Genomic DNA, 24,883 nt, shown 5'->3' with positions numbered 1-24,883 from the left:
TCTTCACAACAACATCACTCCACTATCCCATATTTTGAATGTTCAGTAATGGTCTCTCAACTACACTTATTGACACAACTATCTTCATGCACTAAACAATCACTTCACTATCCCATATTTTAAATGTACAGTATCTACACTTATTGACATAACTATCTACATGCACACAACAATCACTCCACTATCTAATATTTTGAATGTACAGTCATGGTCTCTCATCTACACTTATTGACACAACAATCATCCCACTATCCAATATTTTGAATGTGCAGTCATGGTCTCTCATCTACACTTATTGACATAACTATATTTACGCACACAACAATCACTTCACTATCCCATTTTTAAATGTCAAGTAATGGTCTCTCAACTACACTTATTGACATAACTATCTACATGTACACAACAATCGCTCCATTATCCCATATTTTGAATGTACAGTCATGGTCTCTCATCTACACTTATGGACAATAACTATCCACATACTCATGACAATCACCCCAACTATACCATAGTTTGAATGTGCAGTCATGGTCCCTCATCTACACTCATTGACATAACTATCCATATACACGCTACAATCTATCCAACTAACTAATATTTGGAACATACAGTCATGGTCTCTCATCTACACTTATTGACATGACTATCCACATGCACGTTACAATCTATCCAACTATCTCATATTTTGAATGTACAGTCATGGTCCCTTATCTAAACTTATTGACATAACTGTCTACATGTACACAACAATCAATCTAACTATCCAATATTTAGAATGTACAGTCATGGTCTCTCATCTACACTTATTAAATAACTATCTATATGCACACTACAATCACTCCACTATCGGATATTTTGCATGTGCTGATATGGTCTCTCATCTACACTTATTGAAAGAACTATCCACATACACACTACAATCTCTCCACTATCCCATATTTTGAATGTACAGTCATGGTCTCTCATCTACACTTATTGACACAACTATCTACATGCACACAACAATCACTCCACTATCCCATATTTTGAATGTACAGTAATTGTCTCTCATCTAAACTTATTGAAATAACTATCTACATGCACACGACAATCTCTCCACTATCCCATATTTTGAATTTACAGTAATGGTCCCTAAACTACATTTATTGACAAAACTACAATCTCTCAAACTATCCAATAATTTGAATGTACAGTAATGGTCTCTCAACTACATTTATTGACATAACTATCTGCATGCACACAACAATCACTCCACTATCCCATTTTTAAATGTACAGTAATGGTCTCTCCATCTACACTTATGAGACATAACTATCAACCTGCACACAACAATCACTCCACTATCCCATATTTTGAATGTACAGTAATGGTCTCTCATCTACACTTATCGACATAACTATCTACATGCACACAACAATCACTCCACTATCCCATATTTTGAATGTACAGTCATGGTCTCTCATCTACACTTATTGACATGACTATCCACATGCACACGACAATCACTCCACTATCCCATATTTTGAATATGCAGTCATGGTCTCTCATATATGCACTTATTGACACAACTATCTAAATGAACACTACAATCTCTCCAGCTGTCCTGTATTTTGAATTTGCAGTCATGGTTATAGGATATCAACTCAAGCCTACACAAATCTGACCATCTGATAAATGTTTATTGTGTGAGTAAAAATGTGTGTATCCACATAGAACAACACACCAGGCCTACACAAATGTAATTTTCTAGATACATGTTTACTGTGTGAATCAAGATGTGTGTCCACATAGGACATCACACCTGGCCAACACAAAAGGAATGTGTACATGTTTACAGTGCGAGTCAAAATGTGTGACCACAAAGGACATCACACCAAGCCTACACACAAATGTAGTTATATCTATATGTTTATAATGTTAGTAAAGGGGTGTCCACATAGGAAGTCACACCACGCCTACACAACATCAATTATGGTAACTGTGTAATCAAGATGTGTGTCTACATAGGAAATCACACCTAGCCTACAACATTAACTATTTTTACATGTTTATTAATTGTGTGAGTCAAGATGTGTGTCCACATAGGACATCACACCTGGCCTACACAGCATTATATTAAGTATCTATACATGTTTATTATGTGAGTAAAGATGTGTTTCAACATAGGACGTCACACCTGGCCTACACAATATTATTTATTATCTGTACATGTATACTGTGTTATCAAGATGTGTATCCACATAGGACATCACACCTGGCCTACACAAATCTAATTTAATCTCTACATGTTTAATGTGAGGGTCAAGATGTGTGGCCACACAGGACATCACACTTAACCTTCACACATTAATTATCTTTCATGTTTATTGTGTAATCAAGATGTGTGTCCACATTGGACATCACACCTGGCCTACACAATATTATTAATTATCTGAACATGTATACTGTGTAATCAAGATGTGTATCCACATAGGACATCACACCTGGCCTACGCAAATCTAATTTAATCTCTACATGTTTAATGTGGGGGTCAAAATGTGTGTCCACATAGGACATCACACCAGGCCTACACAAATCTCATTATCTCTATATGCTGTGTAAGTCAAGATGTGTGTGACCATACAGTACTGAACATCACACCAGGCCTACATACATATTCAATTAACCCTAAACCCTACATGGTGTTTTTATACATATAACTGTTAGTTGTTTAATTATATGAGGAAACTCCAGTGAGATAGAAATATTATTTATGTGTCGCTGTAGTTGTCACTACTATTATTCACAACAATGACATAAAATTATACCTTTTAACAAACATGTGTTATTCCAAAAAATTTTGATCTAACTAAATCATGCGAGTTTTTTTAAGATATCACTTTACCTTCATTTCATTGTACTCATTAATTAACACAATCAAATTAAACATTTATACATACCTTAATTCTGAACGGAGTATCGGGATGACAAATTGTAATAACCGGATGATAACTACACTGGATTCAGACAAGGAGACATCATCCAATACAGTGTCTACACTGTCAACCTGCACAGGAAGGTTGCGAATAGCCTTCCCGAGAAAAAAAGCAAAATCAGTGAGAAAGTACTGGCCTAAGTGGGTAGCTGAATTAGCGTGGTTGGAAAAACAGAAACTGAATAGACTACAACATACACAGAATTATTCAAATTCACAACACATGTAATTCTATCAGATGTGAGATTGTCCAAATGAAGTTTCTGGTGACTGTAATTATCCCCATCCATATCGGGGAGATATCTCAGGTAAATATACAGCATTCATCACAACAATACTTCTCTATTAAACTTTGTACATTATTGGAGCCCTGGATGATATCATTCTATTCAGATTCTTCCAAAAAGGCTAGTGTGGTGCTTACATTTTGTCAGAGAATCCCAAGGAAACCAACTTATAACTCACATTGTTTCTGTACCCAGAAAACTGCACATTGGTGAACGGTCAGACACAGTGCTATTTTTTTGGCAAAAGAAATGCCTTTCAGCCATGAAACAGATTTACAGCCACAGTAGCTATAACTTTTGGTGATTTTCAGCATTTTTGTTCTGTATACCGGTATTTACTGAACTAGTTTATTGTTAAACGTATAAATCATGTAGAAATGTCCACTATATAGCTTATCAGCACAGCTCATATGTGTATAATGAACATTGTTATTGATAAATAAATTTTAGTCCGGACTAAAATTAAAATGTAAACAGTAACAATGCATTCTACACACATACACTTTGAATTCACAAGCTGAACACTGTGTATTTGTATATCTTTTGTTTGCATTGAGGGTCCGCTTAATACACATTACAGTTAATAGGACCTGTGTCTTTAGTTTTTTTCCTTTGGCATTTGGTCATTGAACTGTCACAAGGTCTTCAGTGTTTTTACCTGCAAGATTATATAATGGTTTAGACCTGTGACATGCTCAATGGAGCCATTTTTCCCATGATTCAATTTTACAGGACGTTTAAGAAGCCCAGCAAAAGCATTCGTTTTTTATGATTTTACGGAAACCCTATGATTCAAAGTTGGTGGAAATGACTGTATTGGGTAACAGCCTCCCCTAGAGGACATTTAAAAAATACCGCCAATAAGACGGTGTCACTCCCATATGATCAGAGTTGTTGTATAATAACTGTGGCACTGGGTCACATAGCCCATGGTGAACTGCATTAAAAATCAGTCAATAGGATTCAGAGATGTTTGCTCAAAAATGGGAGAAAATGACCCAAAAATACAATCACACAAATTTACTTCAATTTGAAACAAAGCATATCTAAACCAAGGAGTTTTGAGTATTTACATTCTTGATGGATTTCACAGAAATATTCTTCCAAAATAAACTTCAAGTTAGAAGGAGCCACGTTGGCCCAGGAGGCACCCTCTTTGTCCAATGTAAACATCCCCCTATTTTCTGGCTCATGAATATTAATTAGGCCACACTTGTCGTGCAGCGGAAGCAAAAACGACTCCGATTGTTGTGAGTGTTTATAATTATTGAAGCCAGGTATGTATATTTACATTGATACTTCAAAGAGTTTGTTAACTACATGTACTTTCCCTTGACAAATCTGGCAATATTCGATTCGGCAGGTTGCCAAATGTCACTATTTCTCACTGCTATTGCCGGTTACCAGGCAAGCGCTAACTTCATAGCAACAACCACCTTCCCAAGAAAACCGTTTAAAATTGATAGTTTTATGCCATGATTCAAAATTTTAAAATCATACGATTGTTGTTTGATAATTTCTGATCCTTACAACTATAATTTCAATCACTATTGATAACTTTTGTTGAAATCAAGTCAGGCTGAAATTTCCGTTTTCGCCGTGCAGTCAATGAATATTGCTACCCCATTGACGGCTATGGCAGATTACACATCGATTTCACCAACTGTAGAAAAGATGGTTGTTTTTATAACGCGAGTGCCGAAATTCAAAATTCTGAAACCAACAGTTGTTTTTAAATTCCCAAATGAACTCAAGGACACTAAAATTTCGCCATTAAATAGAGAAATAAAAAAACTTAACCTGAAAGAATTTTCATATCTTGATTACTGTGCTCGCGTCGAAATGGCCACGCGTATATGCGCTTACAGACCTGCATGCATACGCGTGTCGCCGTGTGTCCCTTGGGAAATATACTATGTTAATGGCAGCGATTATGGATAATGACATACCGGTATGTGCAGGGACTCTTTTTCCCGGCAAACACCTCGCATTTGATCGATGAACTATGTATGTATGTATGTATGTATGTATGTATGTATGTATGTATGTATGTATGTATGTATGTATGTATGTATGTATGTATGTATGTATGTATGTATGTATGTATGTTAGCTGTGCATGGCAGGGCTGTGTGTTACCAGCATTATACGACCTCCGACCACAGGCTATGGTGGGAGGCCACATAACGCCGGTAACACACAGCCCTGCCATGCAGAGCTACTATGTATGTACCAGGGGTATGTATGTATGTATGTATGTATGTATGTATGTATGTATGTATGTAAGCTGTGCATGGCAGGGCTGTGTGTTACAGGCGTTATACGGCCTCCCACCACAGGCTGTGGTGGGAGGCCACATAATGCCGGTAACACACAGCCCTACCATGCACAACTAAATGTATGTATGTATGTATGTATGTATGTATGTATGTATGTATGTATGTATGTTAGCTGTGCATGGCAGGGCTGTGTGTTACCAGCGTTATACGGCCTCCCACCACAGGCTGTGGTGGGATGCGATGTATGTATGTATGTATGTATGTATGTATGTATGTATGTATGTATGTATGTATGTATGCATGCATGTGTATGTATGTATATATGTATGTATGTATGTATGTATGTATATGTTTGTATGTATGTATGTATGTATGTATGTGTGTGTATGTGTGTATGTATGTATGTGTATGTATGTATGTATGTATGTGTGTATGTATGTATGTATGTATGTATGTATGTATGTATGTATGTGTATGTATGTTAGCTGTGCATGGCAGGGCTGTGTGTTACCGGCGTTATACCGGTACGGCCTCCCACCACAGGCTGTGGTGGGAGGCCACATAATGCCGGTAACACACAGCCCTGCTATGCAGAGCTAGTATGTATGTATGTATGTATGTATGTGTGTATGTATGTATGTATGTATGTATGTATGTATGTTAGCTGTGCATGGCAGGGCTGTGTGTTACCGTCGTTATACGGCCTCCCACCACAGGCTGTGGTGGGAGGCCACATAACGCTGGTAACACAGTGAGCCCTGCCATGCAGAGCTAGTATGTATGTATGTATGTATGTATGTATGTATGTATGTATGTATGTATGTATGCTGTGCATGGCAGGGCTGTGTGTTACCGTCGTTATGTCTCATCCCACCACAGCCTCTGGTGGGAGGCTGTATAATGCGGTAACACACAGCCCTGCCATGCAGACATTAGTGGACGTTTCCATCTAAAAACAATGCATATTCAATGCACATTCACCACTTGAAATAGGGGTTTGAAGGGGTATGGAGCTCCTAATTAAAGTTATTTGCCATCTCGTAAGCTGTTGCAATATGTGATTAGAGATAGCAATTAAGTGGGTGTACAGGGCAGACATCTTTGCCTTACACACTTCACTCATACAGATAATCGTTCGCCTTGAACTTCTTTGAACATTGTACCCTAATTTTCACAGAATAGGACCTATAAATATACTACACGCCATATTTTAGTTCAAATTAATAAAAGTAGGAACAAATTCCGATGTCCTGAAATGATAATACTGTTGTCAAGGTTTACACGAGACTGAGTTTGTGCCGCTTCGCTGTACAATACCTTGCAATGGCATAAAGTAGTACCAGCGAAGCTATTGGTATCTGAAGTTGTTGACTAAGCGTTATGTAATGTCTGATTATATCTGATATAACTACTGTAGATTGCATATTATCAGTGCAGAAAGAGCTCAAAAAAGTGCACTGTTTTTTAGATGCAAGCGTCCCGTCATGAGCTAATATGTATGTATCGGGGTATGTATGTATGTATGTATGTATGTATGTATGTATGTATGTATGTATATATGTTAGCTGTGCATGGCAGGGCTGTGTTACCGGTGTTATACGGCCTCCCACCACAGGCTGTGGTCACGGGGAGGCCACATAACGCCGGTAACACACAGCCCTGCCATGCAGAGCTAGTATGTATGTATGTATGCATGTATGTATGTATGTATGTTTGCTGTGCATGGCAGGGCTGTGTGTTACCGTCGTTATACGGCCTCCCACCACAGGCTGTGGTGGGAGGCCACATAACGCCGGTAACACACAGCCCTGCCATGCAGAGCCAGTATGTATGTATGTATGTATGTATGAATGTATACATGTTTGCTGTGCATGGCAGGGCTGTGTGTTACCGGCATTATACGGCCTCCCACCACAGGCTGACAGGCCACATAATGCCGGTAACACACAGCCCTGCCATGCAGAGCTAGTATGTATGTATGTATGTATGTATGTATGTGGTATGTATGTATGTATGCATGTATGTATGTATGTATGTACCGGTATGTATGTATGTATGTATGTATGTATGTAAGCTGTGCATGGCAGGGCTGTGTGTTACTTAGTCAGAAAACAGACAGGTTCAGGCAGGATCCCGAGGTAAGATAATTCTCTCTCTCTCTCTCTCTCTCTCTCTCTCTCTCTCTCTCTCTCTCTCTCTTCTCATGCACACACTGTATATATATATATATATATATATATATATAATATATATATATATATATATATATATATATATATATATATATATATATATATATATATGTATACCCTTATATCCCGAGGTAAGATAATTCTCTCTCTCTCTCTCTCTCTCTCTCTCTCTCTCTCTCTCTCTCTCATGCACACACTGTATATATATATATATATATATATATATATATATATATATATATATATATATATATATATATATATATATATATATATATATATATATATATATATATATATTATATATATATATATATATATATAGTACAGTGCTTCATGCAAAAAGCAGAAGGTTACAAAGGAAGTTCAATATGGGGTTGGGTCTTAATACAATGGAGGGAAGAGAAGCCAAGCATTTGCGCTTACTTGAATACAGTTGTAAATCAACACCCCAGAACAGATGGTCTCTCATATTCAGGCATGAATACGTACTACTGTATTGGCTACGCACACAAGACCCTGTTCTGATAATTATAGGGGGGGGGGGGGGGTCATATGGGATTGAAAGCCATAGAGAATGCCAAATATATTCCAGACAGATATTATGATGACCCGAGTTACTGTTTTTGTGGCAATGAGAAGCAGTGTTCCTCTGAATCTTGTGAAATTTGCAGCAGCAAATTTATGGGGGAAATTAAACGGTCTGCAGTGAGTGGGAAAATAAGTAAAATTCTGAAAAATACATTGAAGTGATGAGCTTTGGATGCAAAATTGTGCATGCCTTCACAGTGTAAATTTGAATGGATATAATAGGTATACAAAGATGTTGATAAGTTTTGCCTATATAAGTTAGAAGCTAATTGTTAAACATTTTGTAGGATTATTAGAAAATCATAAACAGCTGAGAATGAAATTTTTAAACAGTTAAGTGTAAGATTGAATTCAGTTTTTGTCTGAGAATGATCTTTGTGCTTTGATAAATATATAAAAGAATTTCAATTTTTTAGAATTACGTGAGATCATAATTTAGTTTCACAATCACTGCTGAGCCTATATCCAAAGGTTTTTGAAGTAATGTAATTTTAATATTTTGGCCGCATTTTAATGGAAATTGTAAAGTCTGAATTTGTAAAATTTAGTGTAAAAAAAATTTCTTCATGGGACTGCAAAAGTTCACTTCATTTGCTGAGTTGAACATTGCAGCAGAGCTTTCAAAGAGGTGATACTCGAATACATGTTTGACCAATGGTTAAGAAATAAATGCATGTAGTGTTTTTTATTGACAAGTTATCTTGTTAATATTTAGGATGCCTTTCATTCTGAAACCACCATTGTATGTAAGGAATATGGACTGTAATTTACTGTATGCCACAGTTAACTTTCAAGCAAAGTCATAAAGATCACAAACTTTGATGAAATATCAATTTTTTTTTTATTTCTGTATGATTGAACATGTGCAGAAACATCTGCTGATTTCATGCTTTGAAAAAAAGGCCAAAAAATGTGAACTCTTCACAGCTATGAAATGATTTCAAAACTTGAACAAGAACGTCAAACCTCAGCAGTTCAAAATTTCTCCAGGACATCTCACCATTCAAACATGTTGAGGAACCCCATGTTTGTTCCAACAGCCATAGTGGAAGTTGATCGTCGCTGTTTCTGATGTCTTCCTATACCGCACGATCATGGGCTTGTCATCGGTACAGATAACTTCCATACACTGAACCTTTACTGACCTCAGTAACAGCTGCTGATTTTCGTAGCGGGCTCCACGGCCAAGGATAGTTGACTTTGTTCAACCAGGTAAATTTCAGAGTTACTGTACACGGTGTTTCAGACTCTTCAATGCGCATTGAATTGCGGGTTGAATACAGCCGAATGAGCTCAAACACTTCTGCTGGGATATTTCTGCTAAAGGTTCCCTTCCATGGATTCCGCATTGAGCAAGAGGGTTTCAATTTCTGGGTCACTGCTGATCGCCAATGTCTCATTTCACACTCAAATATTGGGTACACCTCTATCTGGCGGAGCTTTACCTTGTCAGCTGTGATTTTATCATGTTTCTTGATTGCAGGGTCAACATTGGCATCTAGTTCATCGAAAAGGCCATGTACCGGTAGGTCACAATGGAAATCGCCCTTGCTTCTCATAAGCTCAAACTTTGCGTTGCGTAGCTTACGCTTGACAGCTGTAGCGATGACTAACATGGGCGCTGCCATATTGATTTACAGTAACTACGGTAAATGACCTCAGTCATGACCCCAATATAGGTATACGCGCTCCACGAAGCATTGGACAAAACAGGGCGCTGCTGGGCCGCAGTGAACATACCGGTATACTTCATCTCTTGTATAAACACAGATGGCTGTGTGCTATCTATCAGCTGAGCTCTATAAACTGTCAATTTCAATGTCAATACCCCTTTCAACAACAGACTTTGTGAAACCAATATTTTAAAGCCATCAATTGGACCTCTTGTATTATAGCAATCATGGTGATGTTAAAAAAAGATTTTGCAAAAGACAATGCAGGGGTTTCACTAAGTTTGAAACAGGGGGCCATATGAAAATTACAGGGGGCCAAGCCATACCAACCAGCAAACATGTGGATGTTTGGTACGTACCCCCACCCCTCACCCACCAATACACGGTTCCAAATTAGCTTTTTACAAACTGGACAAAACAGTTCATCAACCACAAACGGTAAGTTACAAGTTTTATTTCAAGCATTGCTTACAGAAATATGTCATTATGATCATCTACAAACAGGGTTCGAAATTTATTTTTGTTTGGTGGTCAAGTTTGACCACCAGATTCAAATTTTGGTGGTCAATTGCAAAATTCTGGTGGTCAAAAATAATTGTCATTGTCAGAGTGTAATTCTTGTGGAGGTCAGGGTCCATAGGGGTGAATAGTGGGCTGACATCTTGTTCTGGAACCATTCCACTATGCTGCTACTCGTGTTACGTTTGGTCTATGTTGGATGCCCAGTAAAATCCACTAGAAAAATTTTCAGTATTTTCACAACTTGAAATGAGTGCATGAGTGACTGACTGACTGTAAGTTTTGACAGAATTACAAACTGAGTAATCAAGAAATGACAATTACTGCTGATAACATGACAATTATTGCATTTTTGAACTTATGAAGTTTTGTCAGAGTTTGTACAATGAGATGTTATGCAACATTTGCAGACTTAATCACAATAATCATAGCAGTAAACAGTAAAACAAAGAGAGACATTGTCTATCCAAAGGAACGCCTCACTTGGGTAGATTGGAGTGGGGTTGAAGGACTGACATTAAACCAAAGTGGAGGGACTGTGATTGAACAGACAAGATGTGTACTACTAGATAACTGCTATATCTATCTCTGAGGATAATATATTGTTTCTGGATACTCCTAGCAATAAACTGTGAGAGGAATGTAAGACTTACAGCTTTGCAGCACTAGTGTGACCTCCGAAAACTTGGTGGTCAACATTGATGCAGTTTTCCTCTATGGTTCACCACTGAAAATAGTCATTTCAAGTGATTGTTGGTAGAACAGAATGAAAATTTCTATGAATTTTGACTTTGACCCTAGTACACTAGCCCTCAGTCGCTCCGCATTTCTACTTTATTTACATTTTTCAAAGGATCAGGGACCAACATTAGACAGCCTGGATCTACTTTAAAATCATCAACGGCAGCTGTTGTAAAAAAGTGTTCGTTTTATGAAAGTGTTCGTTTTTTGGAAACCACACTCAAAAATGCATCGTCTTCAACACAAAAAGCATACAAGATATGAATTTAGAGATGTATTGGAAGCCATCGATACGGGGGTTTTTGAATGAATTATTGCGGCTTTTGGTGCAGGAAAGCAGTCTTCGAACTTTAGTGATAGGTGCAGGCTATAGCAGCCATGGCCGGTTTATTCCATTTCCGGACTTCCTGCATTGCCGTGTATGACGACTGTGCTACAGCCAACCGCTAAACGTCACAGTCTGCTGAAGTTTACACCTTCATTTATTCAGTTTTGAAATTTATATGCCCACGGAGTTAAGGCAAGTCAAACATAAAGAAAATCATTAAAATCCGAGAGCGAACGTCGACCACCAATGCCAAGGTGTTGTTTACATTTTACAACCCGAGGCTGGTGGATCGCTGTAGGGGCGAATGCTGATGCATTCAGAAGAAACATTTCCTGATAAATATTCATAAAACGCCGCATAAGTATCAATATGATCTGAGAAATTGCCATAAACTGTACCTTTCGTCATCAACCCGTCTGTATTTCTCCATTTCGACCCAATGAATCACTTCACTCACATCTCATGGCCAACGCAATGTTGCGTTATGGCACAAGCTCAATGACCTCTAACCTCCAACCAGCTGTGTACGTTGTATTGACGTTTTCCATGCACAGGCGCTCCTTAGCTGGGTCGTCTGCTAAGTAGATCGATTTTCAGATCGATCTATTGATCCCGTAGTCGATATGCCCGCCACTGCAACCTAATTAGGTTAACCTATTTAGGTTGCAGTGGCGGGCATATCGACTACGGGATCAATAGATCGATCCGAAAATCGATCTACTTGGCAGACGACCCAGCTAAGGAGCGCCTGTGATTCCGTGCGGTACTATCGGTACCTACATCTTCAAGCTTAGCGAGGCATTGCGCGATCGACAAATGCGAACGAATGAACACAAAATTTTCGTTGAAAACACCCCAAAAGTGTTGAAAAACAAGTAATTCAGCATTAAGGATACAGATCATTGTAAACTTTTGGCAACATGCTGTTTGTTACTAGCTATTCATTTCTGTAGGAAGCACAACAATTACACGATTTTCAGGTAATAACAGGCGGCCGTATGACCGGTGGCCGGCTTTTAACGAAACCCCTGTAAATACTGTTCAACTTTAGTTTCAAATCTGTTGAGTTGTACAGTGTATTGCATAGAAATAAATGTGATTTAGTCCAACATGGTAATTGCTTAAGTCAGAGTATACATCGACCACATACAAATCGGCATTTGTCTGCAAATTTAGACAAAACACTCAGACTGTACTGGCAATATGACAATGTTGAAAACTGGGCTTGGTGTCTATCGAAACCGACGACATTAACACTGCAAGCAAGCATATAAAATGCTTGCAACTCCTGCATCAAGTTGAGACATAGCCGCAGAATGAACCGAAGCAAAGTTGTCTGCATTTTGATGCAAAGTGCCAATGTCGCGCGCATTGTCCTATATTTAGAAGCTAGTTCTGTCACAGAACTGTGCTCAAATGATGACCATGCAACATCGAGCAGTTCCTCGTATATAGACATACACATCAGGTATCAAACTTTGCTATAACGGACAAAAATGAGATAAACTCAGTTATTTTTCTGACAAAATTGTTCACCGAAATTGTACCCTACTAAACTTGATCGCGCTGGTCAGGAGTCATCGATCGCTGGTTGAGAGCTGGTGGCACATATTTAATTAAAAAGCAAAATCGGCGAAATTTACAACATTAGTTCAAGTTAAATATGATGGTTGTACTAACCTGTAACGAAAGAAGCTCTTTGGACCTACGACGTGTCCAACAAGCACACCACACAGCGCAGGAGAGGCAGATCCCAGACGTGTCGAACTGTACGCTTGCAAGCAGTATAGCAATATGGCGGACGTATTGACATCACCGTTGTCGAATGGTGGCGCTCGTTCAGGCAAACTACGGGTGCGTAGATCCTGGCGAGGCACGCACCTCACACACAAAATTTCACACTCATTTTCCCGGTGCGTAGAAAAATGAGGCCAGTCGATAAAAACGTTAGTAAGCACTATTTAGGCAGTTCTTAGGCCATTGGAAGGCTAACATTATAAAGCCAGGGCTTTGGCTTTATTACGCAAGTCTGGTCTCGATAAGTACGTGAATTCCTTACTACATGGTCTCGATAGTACTAGTACCAAACGCACACACACACACACACACACACACACATATATATGTATATATATATATATATATATATATATATATATATATATATATATATATATATATATGATGTATATGCAAAAAAAATAATTACAGTGAATTTCTAAATAGCTTGGAATTACAATGTGCTTAGGTGATTAGAATAAACGTTTCTAGCAATAAAAAAATCACACCAATTGCATCTAATGCATACGTTCTCCTTTGATAGATTTGGCAACAATTTAACCCAATACGACGTCCACTGTTCTGGCTTACAGAACACATTCAGTGTAGGAAACATCAATAAGCATACGACCTATATACACTGTAGCGATTAAAAACATATCATTTACTGCACAGTTTTATCGACAGAAAATGTGATAACTTGAAGGCAATCAGTGTTTCCGCTTCCCGCTCGCCAAATCACAAGTGTGAGAAAAAAGTAGCATTTGGCGAGAAGAATTTGGCAGAAATTAACCAAATTTGCGAATCTAAAATTGCACTATGACGTCATCAAGGTGTCCGCACACTGTCCTGCATTACAACTTGAGATGTAATAATTTATCTCTGTATATACCTGACCTTGTATGTCAGGAGATCCTATTTGTAACACATACAGTAATGAATAAAATTGTAATAGCTCACAAACCAGAAGTGAGGCAGGTACACCATGACTACTTGACTAAAATGTTTCAAAGTTTTGGATTGGACTATGCGCAATGTGCATAGGGATTCCTCTATGCAGTATGTGACAGCCATGTCGTCGTCAACACTGAAGGATCGTTGTGACGGTGAAACTAAGCGAAAACGGCAAACTTTCCCTTTTGGCTTCGGCTGCTCCACCAATATTGGGGAGAAACCACCCTTAACACAGGTTCTAAGCGCAAGTAAAGCTATGAAATGGAAAGAAAGATTATGATCAGAGTAGGAAAGTCGAACGTGAACTTGGAAAGTTAGGTAACGGCAGGGTCAAAAGTATTATACCGCATGGCTTTTTTTATAACATACAGCGAGTAAGGCACTCCTGAACAGCATAAATGTTCGTGATGTATTGCTGCCAACAAGAAAATATCTTTACTGACGTTAGATTCTTGTGTGAATTGGCCTCCTTAAAGATTTATTCGCGAGAATTTGTCACTTTTGTGACGTGACATCGTCAACAGATTTTCAGAGAAGGCGCTCGTTGGGGCTAGTCTGCCGAGTTGACGTACTTCGGCATATCTGTGCATGTCTTATCAGGATATTTGAGCATTTAACTTGATCATCTGTGAAACAAAAAGATGTTTCTCCATATCAAACTGTTATATATTTTATATTTTATGGTGATGTTTACATAATAGACTTCAAAATTTGGATTTATGATCTGCGTTTTCTGTGGTCTGTAGCATGATTCAAGCTGGATGTGAATACGCACTGACGTCTTTGGTGATGACCCCTGACCCAAGCGTCATTGATATGCTGTGTGCTGTCCGAGCATCACTTGCTAAATTTAAGCCTAGAGCAAATGTATCCAAAGTCTACAATGCAAACATTTCTCAAGTCTTAGTTAGTTAGTTAGTTAAGTTTATTATAGTGACATGAGATATCATTGGTTCAAAAAGAATACAATTCAGCATAAGGTTAACACCTCCCAGCCCAATGGGCTTATATGTCACTTTTAAGACAATTCAAAATATAGGTCACGAGGGCATTGTAAGCGGAAAACAATACGCTTTCAAACATTCACATATAAACGCTCTTTTCTCCTTGTAAATGCATGTTCAATAAACTTGATATTCCCCTAACGTTTCTAGACATCAAAAATTTACATTTCTCAGTATCTGATGTCAAAGTTTGATAATCAGTATTTGAATTTAAATACATTTCCCTCAAATCGTCATATAGATTACAATGGAAAAGAAAGTGCGTCTCATTTTCTACAGCATTTTGATTACAAAAAATACAGATTCTATTGTCAACAGCTTCTCCCCTATATCTTCCAGTTTCTATTCGTAAAGGCAAAACACCGGTTCTAAATTGAGCCAATAAAGATCGCTGTCTACGAGAGAGACACATCGATACATAGCATTCTACATTATAATCAGTTTTAAAGAGCACATATGTTCTTAGTTTTGGTTTTCGGTTTACACTTTCACACCAAGCAGTTGAATGTTCAAGTCGCAAGCGACTTGAGGCAAGACTTAAGTTTACATGAAGTAGTCCATCTGTATCAAAATTCAGGTCATCAAAAATATGACATACATCAGAAGACCAATTGGACTGCTGAAGAGCATAGTCCCAGAGAAATATTTTCTTTGTTAATCTGTTTCCATCAAGGTTAACAAGATGATTCCAATATCTGTGGAGTATCCAAGTGTATCTTCGCACCTGACATGAATTCCAACCTGTATCACCAGAGACAGCATCAATAGGTGTAAATCTATGTACTCCTAAAAAGAACCGTAAAGCATGATTTTGAACCGAGTCACACTTTGGATGTTTACCGTAACCCCAAATAGCTGAACCATAGTCCAGTATTGGGGCTACACATGAATTGTAAAGCTTTGTAGTCTTAGCGTATTTGCTTTTGAACTGCCACAGGAATGGATATCTGATCCATTTGAAAAACCAGCATGCTGAACCAGGTTTCATGCCGTTGTCTATAGCAATATGTACAGTATAGCACTGATAGCCATTTCAGGTTTGTTACTAAATATAGCTGGATATACACTGAACTTTCAACAAGTATCGCTTGAAATTCTGACAAATTTTATGTTGTATGCGCTATACGTGGCTGATTTTGGCACCTTGTAATCTGAACCATAAATTGGTGTGACTTTAGTATTCATAGTAGCACTAACAGGGCTTATTTCCGTCATGCTTGCAGAAAATGTAGACAAATATTTATTTTTGCATATTAACGAGAGAAATGACGTCATTTCATTTTGCTTGGCTAATTGAATATCTGATTTGGCAAATAATGTTTGAGGGCTTCTAGCCAAATTTGCTACAAGATTTTGGAATCCAGTGGAAACACTGGCAATGTAAGAATGTTCAAGCATTAGTGTACCTATGACTTTTTTAATGGGAGCAGAGTAATAGTGACAATGTTCAGTTGACCTTAACCCAATGAATGTCATATTGGCGTAAATTGTTGCAATATCTATCAAAGGAGAACGTTTGTAATGAATGCGCGCAGATGGCGTCATTTTCTACCGCCAGACATGTTTATCTTACCACCGTACCCAAGCAGATGTAATTCTATGCTAATTTGAAATTCACTGTTACCGTATATATATAATGCTAAAAACATTCAGTACTTCACCAAGTAAAAAAGGTCAGGTAATGATCGGTGAAATTCTGCCACTAATAGACAATTTCTATTACATGCACTGCACTCTGTGGATTGATATGTTGTTCTGTGTTGTTAGTATACTCACTTAATGCGTTCCCAGTCTGCTCACAGCCACTAAGTTCACAGTAAGACAGGCATCCTAAAAATCCTAAAAACACTTAAATTTTGATTGATTCTGGTGAAATTTGACTTTAGAGATGTATAAGGTTATTCACAAATTACCCAGACTTGTCTGAGTACATCTTGCAGTGGAGGTATTGTCTACGATGCGACTATACCTCCACGGAACAATGTACTTGGACGTAAATCCTAGTAGTATAATGTGAATAACCTTTTATTATTTTGTGCCAGAAGTGATTTATAATGTTGTGCTTTTAGCATTGAGCAGTGTAATTTCACACAAGGACATCTGTACACTCTGAGTTATATATGTTAGGTCTTGGGTGGTTTCTAACATTTTTACATGCAAAACAATGTAATGAGCATAATTGCGCTATCCATAGGTAGTATCCTACCTTAATTGGCAAATCAGCATCAATTATTACCAAAATTATCTTATGTATCATATTGAGACTATATCACCCACTAGGTTGTTTTAATTATCTAAAAGCTATTGACTTTTTGATGCGCTGTTTCTATCCTTGGAAATATAAATACAAACAAATGAATTATTATAATCAAAAAATCCCATCATCCGCCTTATGCGTATATATATAAGAAACAGCAAATTTTCAGCTCTCTTGTTTTTATGTAATGTATGTTTGATATCAACCTCGTGTGAAATGCTACAGTCCGTTCATTTTTTACTTTACTTTTGCAACCTATATACTCACAGAGCAAAGGAAGTCCTTTGGTGGACGTAGCCTGCTTTTTGGCCGGAATGAGTGACCCAACACATCAGATATTACAAGACATCTTCACAATGAGTGAAGACAGCTCCTTAAAAGGTCAGAAGTGCAAGGTGAAGGACAGTATCTCAAAGCCCGACATTCCATCATATGTTTTCAGACCGATTAGAACACTTGATCCTGCAACAGTAACAGCGCTTCTTACAGATGTGAGAGACAGAAATCTATCAATCGCTGAAATGCATAAGGAAGGGCAAGTGCTCAACAAACTTGCGTTAGTACAAAAAGCATTCCTTCACCAAATGGACATATCAACATGGGAGGAAGCACAAACTCTCTATCCAGATGAGACTAGTAGGGAAAGCTTGGCAAGATTTCTTGTCCACAATTTTAGGCCAAACCCACCTGCAGTATTCATAAACTATACTGTCATCGTTTAAGAGTAGAGAGAGAGGAAGTCACCAACAGTGCCCAAGGAAGAAAGTGTGCTTCCTAGGTGAAGATAGATGCAAAGCTGTCATCACAGAGGGTGATATTCTGCAGTTCACGCCAGAACATCTGAAAAAGCTGACTTGTCACGAAACTGGAGTTGATCTTGTCATCCTTGATATGCCGATGGTAAGCCAATTTGTTTTTCTCTCTCGCAAACGCACACACACACACACACACACACACACATATATATATATATATATATATATTATATATATATATATTTATATGTACATATATATGTACATATATATGTCTGTGTGTAAGTAGATATATAAAAACATAATACAAATTACTCCAAGAGCACAGTAGTATACGCTACTTAAGTTGCATTTATTGTGTAATCTTCACTACACATGTAACAATTTCGTACTTGAAGTAATTTGTGTTATTGCATATACAGTGCTCTAATTAAGCAATAAATCACACCAAGCGACGGTATACCACGAGATTTTGACCAGTTCATGACATATAGGCACGACCAATAGTGAGTGCATATGTGAAGTGAACTGGTCAAAATCTCATGGTATACCGTCGCTGGGTGTGATTTATTGATATTATATCATACCAGTATATTGAAATTCTGGCATGTAACATCAAAAAACTGATTTTTGTTCAATGTGAGATTCGCGCGTATGCCGGTTGTGGTATATCGCCAATATACCACGTTTCTTTCCATGTCACAACCAATCAGATAGCTATATTTGCGCCATCAATATACTGGTATGATATTCAATCAATAAAGCACCCCCAGCGATGGTATACCACGAGATTTTGACCAGTTCAAGACAGATATGCATGAGTGATAGCAAGTGCATATATGAAGTGAACTTCATATATTTTGATAAATATAAAATAATGAAAATAATGCCAAAATTTGCAGATCATGTGCTTTTAATGCTTGCATAAAAATATTTCTGTGAACTGCAAGCCTAGTACTTGTCTAATTGGTATACAGGCCCCTTTTGATAATTCAAATCAGATATTGTAAATTTTTATGAGAAAAATGCACAGCTGTGATTTTTTAGGCCATTTTTTGTAAAAAATATTTTTTATATGTAGTAAACATGTTACTATGTATTACCTAATGGAGATGTTGTTACATTACACCAAAATCAGCAATCATTGTTTAAATGTCGGGCTCCTCAAAATAGTTTTCAAGATACAGGGCCTCCACTCATCTAACATTGTGAACTTGTTGGAAGGAGAACCATTTAAGGGTTGTTGTGTCATGCTACATATACTTTGATAGAAAGGGGTGCAGTGAACACATACCCAACATCTACTATAATGTAAACCAGTTGAACAATGTTACATTCCAAATATTCCTCATTACTCTTTGATATGTCCCGTTCACCCAATAAGATTTCATCTTCTAAAGGGGTATTTGACTCTTTCTAAACACACGGGAATAGGACCAGAAGGAAGTGAAGGCATTTGTTGTTACTATCAAAAATCTCAATGTCAGTGTCAACCTGCCGCAGTACACCATACTTGTGATGTGCGAAATGCATGAAATAAGCATGGTAAGGAGACGCTAAAAGCTGCAGGCTACTGCAAGGTAGACCTAGGGTTTACCATATCGAAGATGCTGTGCCAGGTAAAGTAGAATTTATGTGTTACTAGCATTGAGAAGGAGCATGGCCATGATATGATAATAATGTTGTTGATAAAGGGCTTAATAGCTGTGTTTGTTCCTTTTTTTCTTAAGCGGCCAATTTATAATTTGAAGTATGATCTTAAAGACATTATTATTATGTAAGAGTAATAACTTTTAGCATAAAAATCAACGGAAATTAACTTCAACCAAAGTCTCTTTTGATGTGGTCATCTCAACAAAATGGCACCGCTGTTGACAGGCTGTACTGCTGATTGGCAGATTAGTGTATGGAAACTCTTACTGGTTACATGGATCAAATATGTAGCATTTCTTCTTTGCTAACAACTGTGGATGATGTTAATTTACACTCTGTCATATAAATGCTATTGGAAGAATGTATTTTCGGCAAAATCAAAAACATTCCAATAACTGAATAAACCTACACACAGCCCATTGCATAAAAATCTAACCATGAATTCTTTTCCCAGATTCTGCTACATTAACCAATGCAGTTCATCCCATTGTCATCGGTTACTGGAATCAAGACAGACAACTTCGGCGACAACACATCAACACAGAGGGGGACAACCTATGGCAATGCAAGTCCCCCACATTGCACAAGGATGAAGAAGGAAGAGTCATAAATACAACTCAAAAATCACAAGAACTGATGACAACGCTGATAGAGTTATTTTCCTTCAAGAAGCAATGGGTACTTGACGCTTGCTGTGGCACAGGTTAGAAAGCTTTTCTGTGGCTCAAAATATTACGTTCAGTTAGAAAATAAAATCAATTTTGCATACTTGTATTGTTAATGAATTATTCTGTAAATGAATAATGTAGAAATCAATTTGCAAGCAAACATTGTTGGGTTAGAAAGTAGGTGCAATTTGTAAAGCTTTGATTCATATTGATACTGTGAAGAAAAACATTTATCTTGACTTGAATTTGTACATATATTTTCATTACAAGATGCCTTCTGAAATAGACAGCATTAGTGTTGTCAAATTTAAGTCAGAACTCTTCCGATCTTCCCATTTACAGTGCATATTTGACCTTTAAGCCATCTCAAATTTAACACTTTTACTGCCACACATGTAACTTCCCCCATCTTGCAAGTCAGTACAAAGTAGTATTGAGCCAAAATCATATGTAATTTCACCCGCTTGGCTTGGTCTGTTATACTTATAGCATCTTTAGTCCACAAAAAAATCAAGTTTACAGTACTTATGTTCTCAACACCCTTCAAAAGTTCAATAATATGTTAAAAAATAGACCATATGGAATAAATATGTTGTGCTTCACTAGTTTTAACATTCTTGACCTGATGTTGAAATATGGACTTGGCAGGAAAAGGTTTAAAAATTATTAAACAATAGATACTTTTACAGAAAAAAAAATTAGCTGGTGTAAGTCTGAATGATGTTTATTCTCTTTGTTTCAGGTTCTGCTGTAGCAGCAGCAATGCAGTGTTCCAGAAACTGCATCGGAGTGGACATTGACCATCGTCAGGCTAAACATGCAGAACTTATTTTCGAGTCAGCTGCATACGCAACAGTAGAAGACATGAGTTTCGGAACAGATACCTCAGAATGAAAGTTCTTTTAGATTTAGACTGTATGTTCCTATGGGTAACCATTGTAAGGTTTGTTCAAATCGTGCAGGGAATTTGCGTAGATGTTACCAGGTTTAATCTGATACGGTCTTTATGAAATCTTTGATTGTAAAATTTGGATACTATTTTGGCCATACTTAGTCAGGCCATCCTAGAGTGGGCAGTTTCAGACTTGTGTTTTCCAACATGCTGTTTTTACAGTTTTTAGCATACATTTAGTATACCAATGCAGGGCTCGAAATTAATATTTTCCCCTGGTACGTCCACTTGCACTTTCTGGTCCTTGACATTCAGCAATAGTGATGCGGCGAAGTGGTTTTCTTTTTTTTCCCCTCTTTTTTTCTTAACAATGCTGGTTTGGCACTATTGATGCAATAGTTATGGAATTTTTCATCACTGGCTGCATAGTACTTCCGTTTTCTGTTTCGTATTTTCGGACATGCAAACAGGGATATCAAGAGACAGTGACAAGAGACAATCTTATTTTGGCCTTTTTTTGGACAACAGTGCTACTCAAAAGTTTGGTGATCTATTGACAACTCGTTTCATTCTCAGAGTTGTATGAAAATTTTGATATTCATCATGACAACGACCACGACCTTCTCAGCACGTTGAGACTAGACATACTGTAGCAGTGCTAAAAGGGAGGAGGCATATTGCCCTTGATTGATATATTATGCTCAAAATTCAATGAAAATGCACTTTCATTGACCATCACTTTCAGTGCCTGTCATTCAAGTTCGTCAGTTCACATATTGGACATTGCACGCCAAGTACTGACTGAATTTTATGTCCCGGTCTTTGGTAGTCCGTGTGGGCTACCATTTCATGGATTTTGGTAGCCCCAGGGAAAAGTTGGAAAAGTTGTCCGTCAACATCAAAACTCGCAAAACAGCTGCACTTTTTTTAGCGTAGGATTTGGTGTGTTGATGCATCCATGGGTATAGGTTGGATTTTGTTCAAATGAAGTTTGCATTGCCCAAATTATGCTAACGAGCTGAAAAAATGTGAAAATGGTCAAAAATCTATAACTCAAGAACCTGGTACCTTAGGTAATCCTTATACACATGTCTATCGTGACGATCTCTTGAATTATGTATTTTTGTTGAATTTTTTGATTATGTTTCTCATTTAAAAGTTCTTAAAAGTAAAAGTTATTCTTCTCTGAAACTGTTGGCAAAATCACTCTCAAAATTTGGGTTGGATATTTGGAAGGGTGTTACCCTTCTAATTTGTTGAAATTTTGACAAAATAGGCAAACTTGCAGTTTGAAGACTTTTGTTATTTATGGTAAAAAAAAACGAAATTTTTTTTTTCTTCAAACCTGTTGGACAGACAGCTTTTTATATTTGGTGTACAGAATGCCAGGGGTGACAATACTTGGATATGTGGAAATAGTCCAGGAATATGGAAATTTGTATTTTAAGACAATGTTGTCATTTTCGGTGATGGAAACATTTTTAAATCAATTTTGTCATTTTTGGTGAAGAAAAATTGTTCTCAAGAACTACTTGTCTGATAGCTTTGTAATTTGGTAATTAAGTCCTGAAAGATCTTTTCAAAGCGTTGGCAAAATTAGTATAATCTAGGAAATTTTCTCAGTCTGTGATCTTCAATGACCTATACCAACCCATGTTGTGAGACAGTGGTTAAGGCTGTGAACATAATTTTGTCATATTTGGTATCAATTGGAGTGACAACTGATTCAGAAAACAAAGCTGGGGTTTTCATATTAGCACAATGAATACAATTTTACTATGAAAGACACACAAGAACTGATAAGAAATTTGGATCCAAGATAATTCCCGGTTTTCTTGACACCAACGTTTATGCAGACCACAGAACAGATGCTTCTTGCTGCAGCGGGCATTGCTCTGCGAGCTGTAGATTTCTGTAGCTTGCGTTTTTGTCATTTGTACTCCTGTTAGGTCTCTTGAAATGACAGTTCTCATCCTTGCTAGCTATGTCGTTGACCGGTCATTGATAGTCTGTTGGCATATATACGCGTACGGCTAAGTGTTTAGCTCCATGGCTTGAGCGAGCCCCATTCAACTGATTCAAGAAAATCATGATCAAATGTGATCTCAATCTGGCGTGTAATTACTGTTCAATATTCAGCAGATATTTAACTTAGATTAATTGACCTTTTATTGCGTGTTAGATTTGGAAAGGTGGTATGCTTGTGACAAATCAGCCGCCATATCAGTGGCAATATCGCAAACATAATAATCAACCTGTAGCCTCATGCGGCATTCTCAGATATGTTTTCAACAAAGGGGGACCCCCTCAGGAGCATGTGTAGCGCGACGACCACTGCGCTTTAAGTTGTGTTTACGTTCAAATGACAACAGCACTGATAGCAGTTAAAAGTATCACAATTATGTAAAGAACTCACCTACTTTACATTTCCCAACTCTCTCACCTTTTCTTATTGTCAAGCCCTCTCTGATTTTTTTATTGGCATTTGCTAATGTACATAGGATCTGCATGTCCCATCGCTGTAGAAGTTCATGTTTCTAAAGTTTATCTTCTGTACTTATGTTGTAGACCTTATTTGCTCATGTCACTCTTGTTTTTCTGGTTGCACTGTAGAAATCATTGTCATAACATCAACTCAGAATTTTGCTGCACTGAACAGATAAAACATCATCCATCATTGACCTTTGGTACCAGTAATAGTGTGTACCAATTCCGAGCGAATATTAGCCACACGGTAGCATAATTGGTATTTTAACTTTCTTTTAGTGTGTGTACAATGATATGGATATTTTACATTTTCTGACTGAAATTTACACTTGTTACTTTAATCGTATGATGTTTCAAAAGGCAATAAATCAGCTTTAAATGAAAGGATCGTCTCTGTGGTTGAGATTTTAAATGAATGATTTAACTTTAACACAAATGTTGACAAAACAACAAAACTTGAACATTTGTCAAACTTGAACTTCAAGGTGGAAATGTGTTGAGAATGATAATGTTCAACTTTTGTCGAACTTGAACTTCAGTCTATATGTGTTGAGATTGCTGACATTCAACTTTTGTCGAACTTGAACTTCAGTCTATATGTGTTGAGATTGCTGACATTTAACTTTTGTTGAACTTGAACTTCAAAGTGAATATGTGTTGTCAGTTACAAGGTTCAACTTTTGTCGAACTTGAACTTCAAAGTGAATATGTGTTGAGAGTGCTGACATTCAACTTTTGTTGAACTTGAACTTCAAAGTGAATATGTGTTGTCAGTTTCGAGGTTCAACTTTTGTCGAACTTGAACTTTAAAGTGAATATGTGTTTGGAATGCCAAGGTTCAACTATGG

General features: G+C 37.4%; 2 long non-coding RNA genes across 2 annotated transcripts in view; both read left to right on the top strand.

Moving 5' to 3' along the window:
• Window positions 1-18,333, top strand: part of LOC139118657 (uncharacterized) — a 358,536-nt gene extending 340,203 nt beyond the window's left edge. The window contains exon 3 of the long non-coding RNA XR_011548772.1: window positions 17,850-18,333. This is a non-coding gene — a long non-coding RNA (uncharacterized lncRNA). The remainder of the gene's footprint in view (window positions 1-17,849) is intronic.
• Window positions 18,334-19,822: 1,489 nt separating this feature from the next.
• LOC139118655 (uncharacterized) lies at window positions 19,823-24,391 on the top strand. The gene is made up of 3 exons (XR_011548770.1): window positions 19,823-19,954; window positions 20,443-20,691; window positions 21,399-24,391. It is a non-coding gene; the product is annotated as an uncharacterized lncRNA (long non-coding RNA).
• The last annotated feature ends 492 nt before the right edge of the window (window positions 24,392-24,883 follow it).

Source organism: Ptychodera flava, chromosome 19 (genome assembly GCF_041260155.1).
Source record: "Ptychodera flava strain L36383 chromosome 19, AS_Pfla_20210202, whole genome shotgun sequence".
NCBI lineage: Eukaryota > Metazoa > Hemichordata > Enteropneusta > Ptychoderidae > Ptychodera > Ptychodera flava.
The sequence above is the reverse complement of the archived record's forward strand: the minus strand, read 5'-3'. Positions and strand labels throughout refer to the sequence as shown.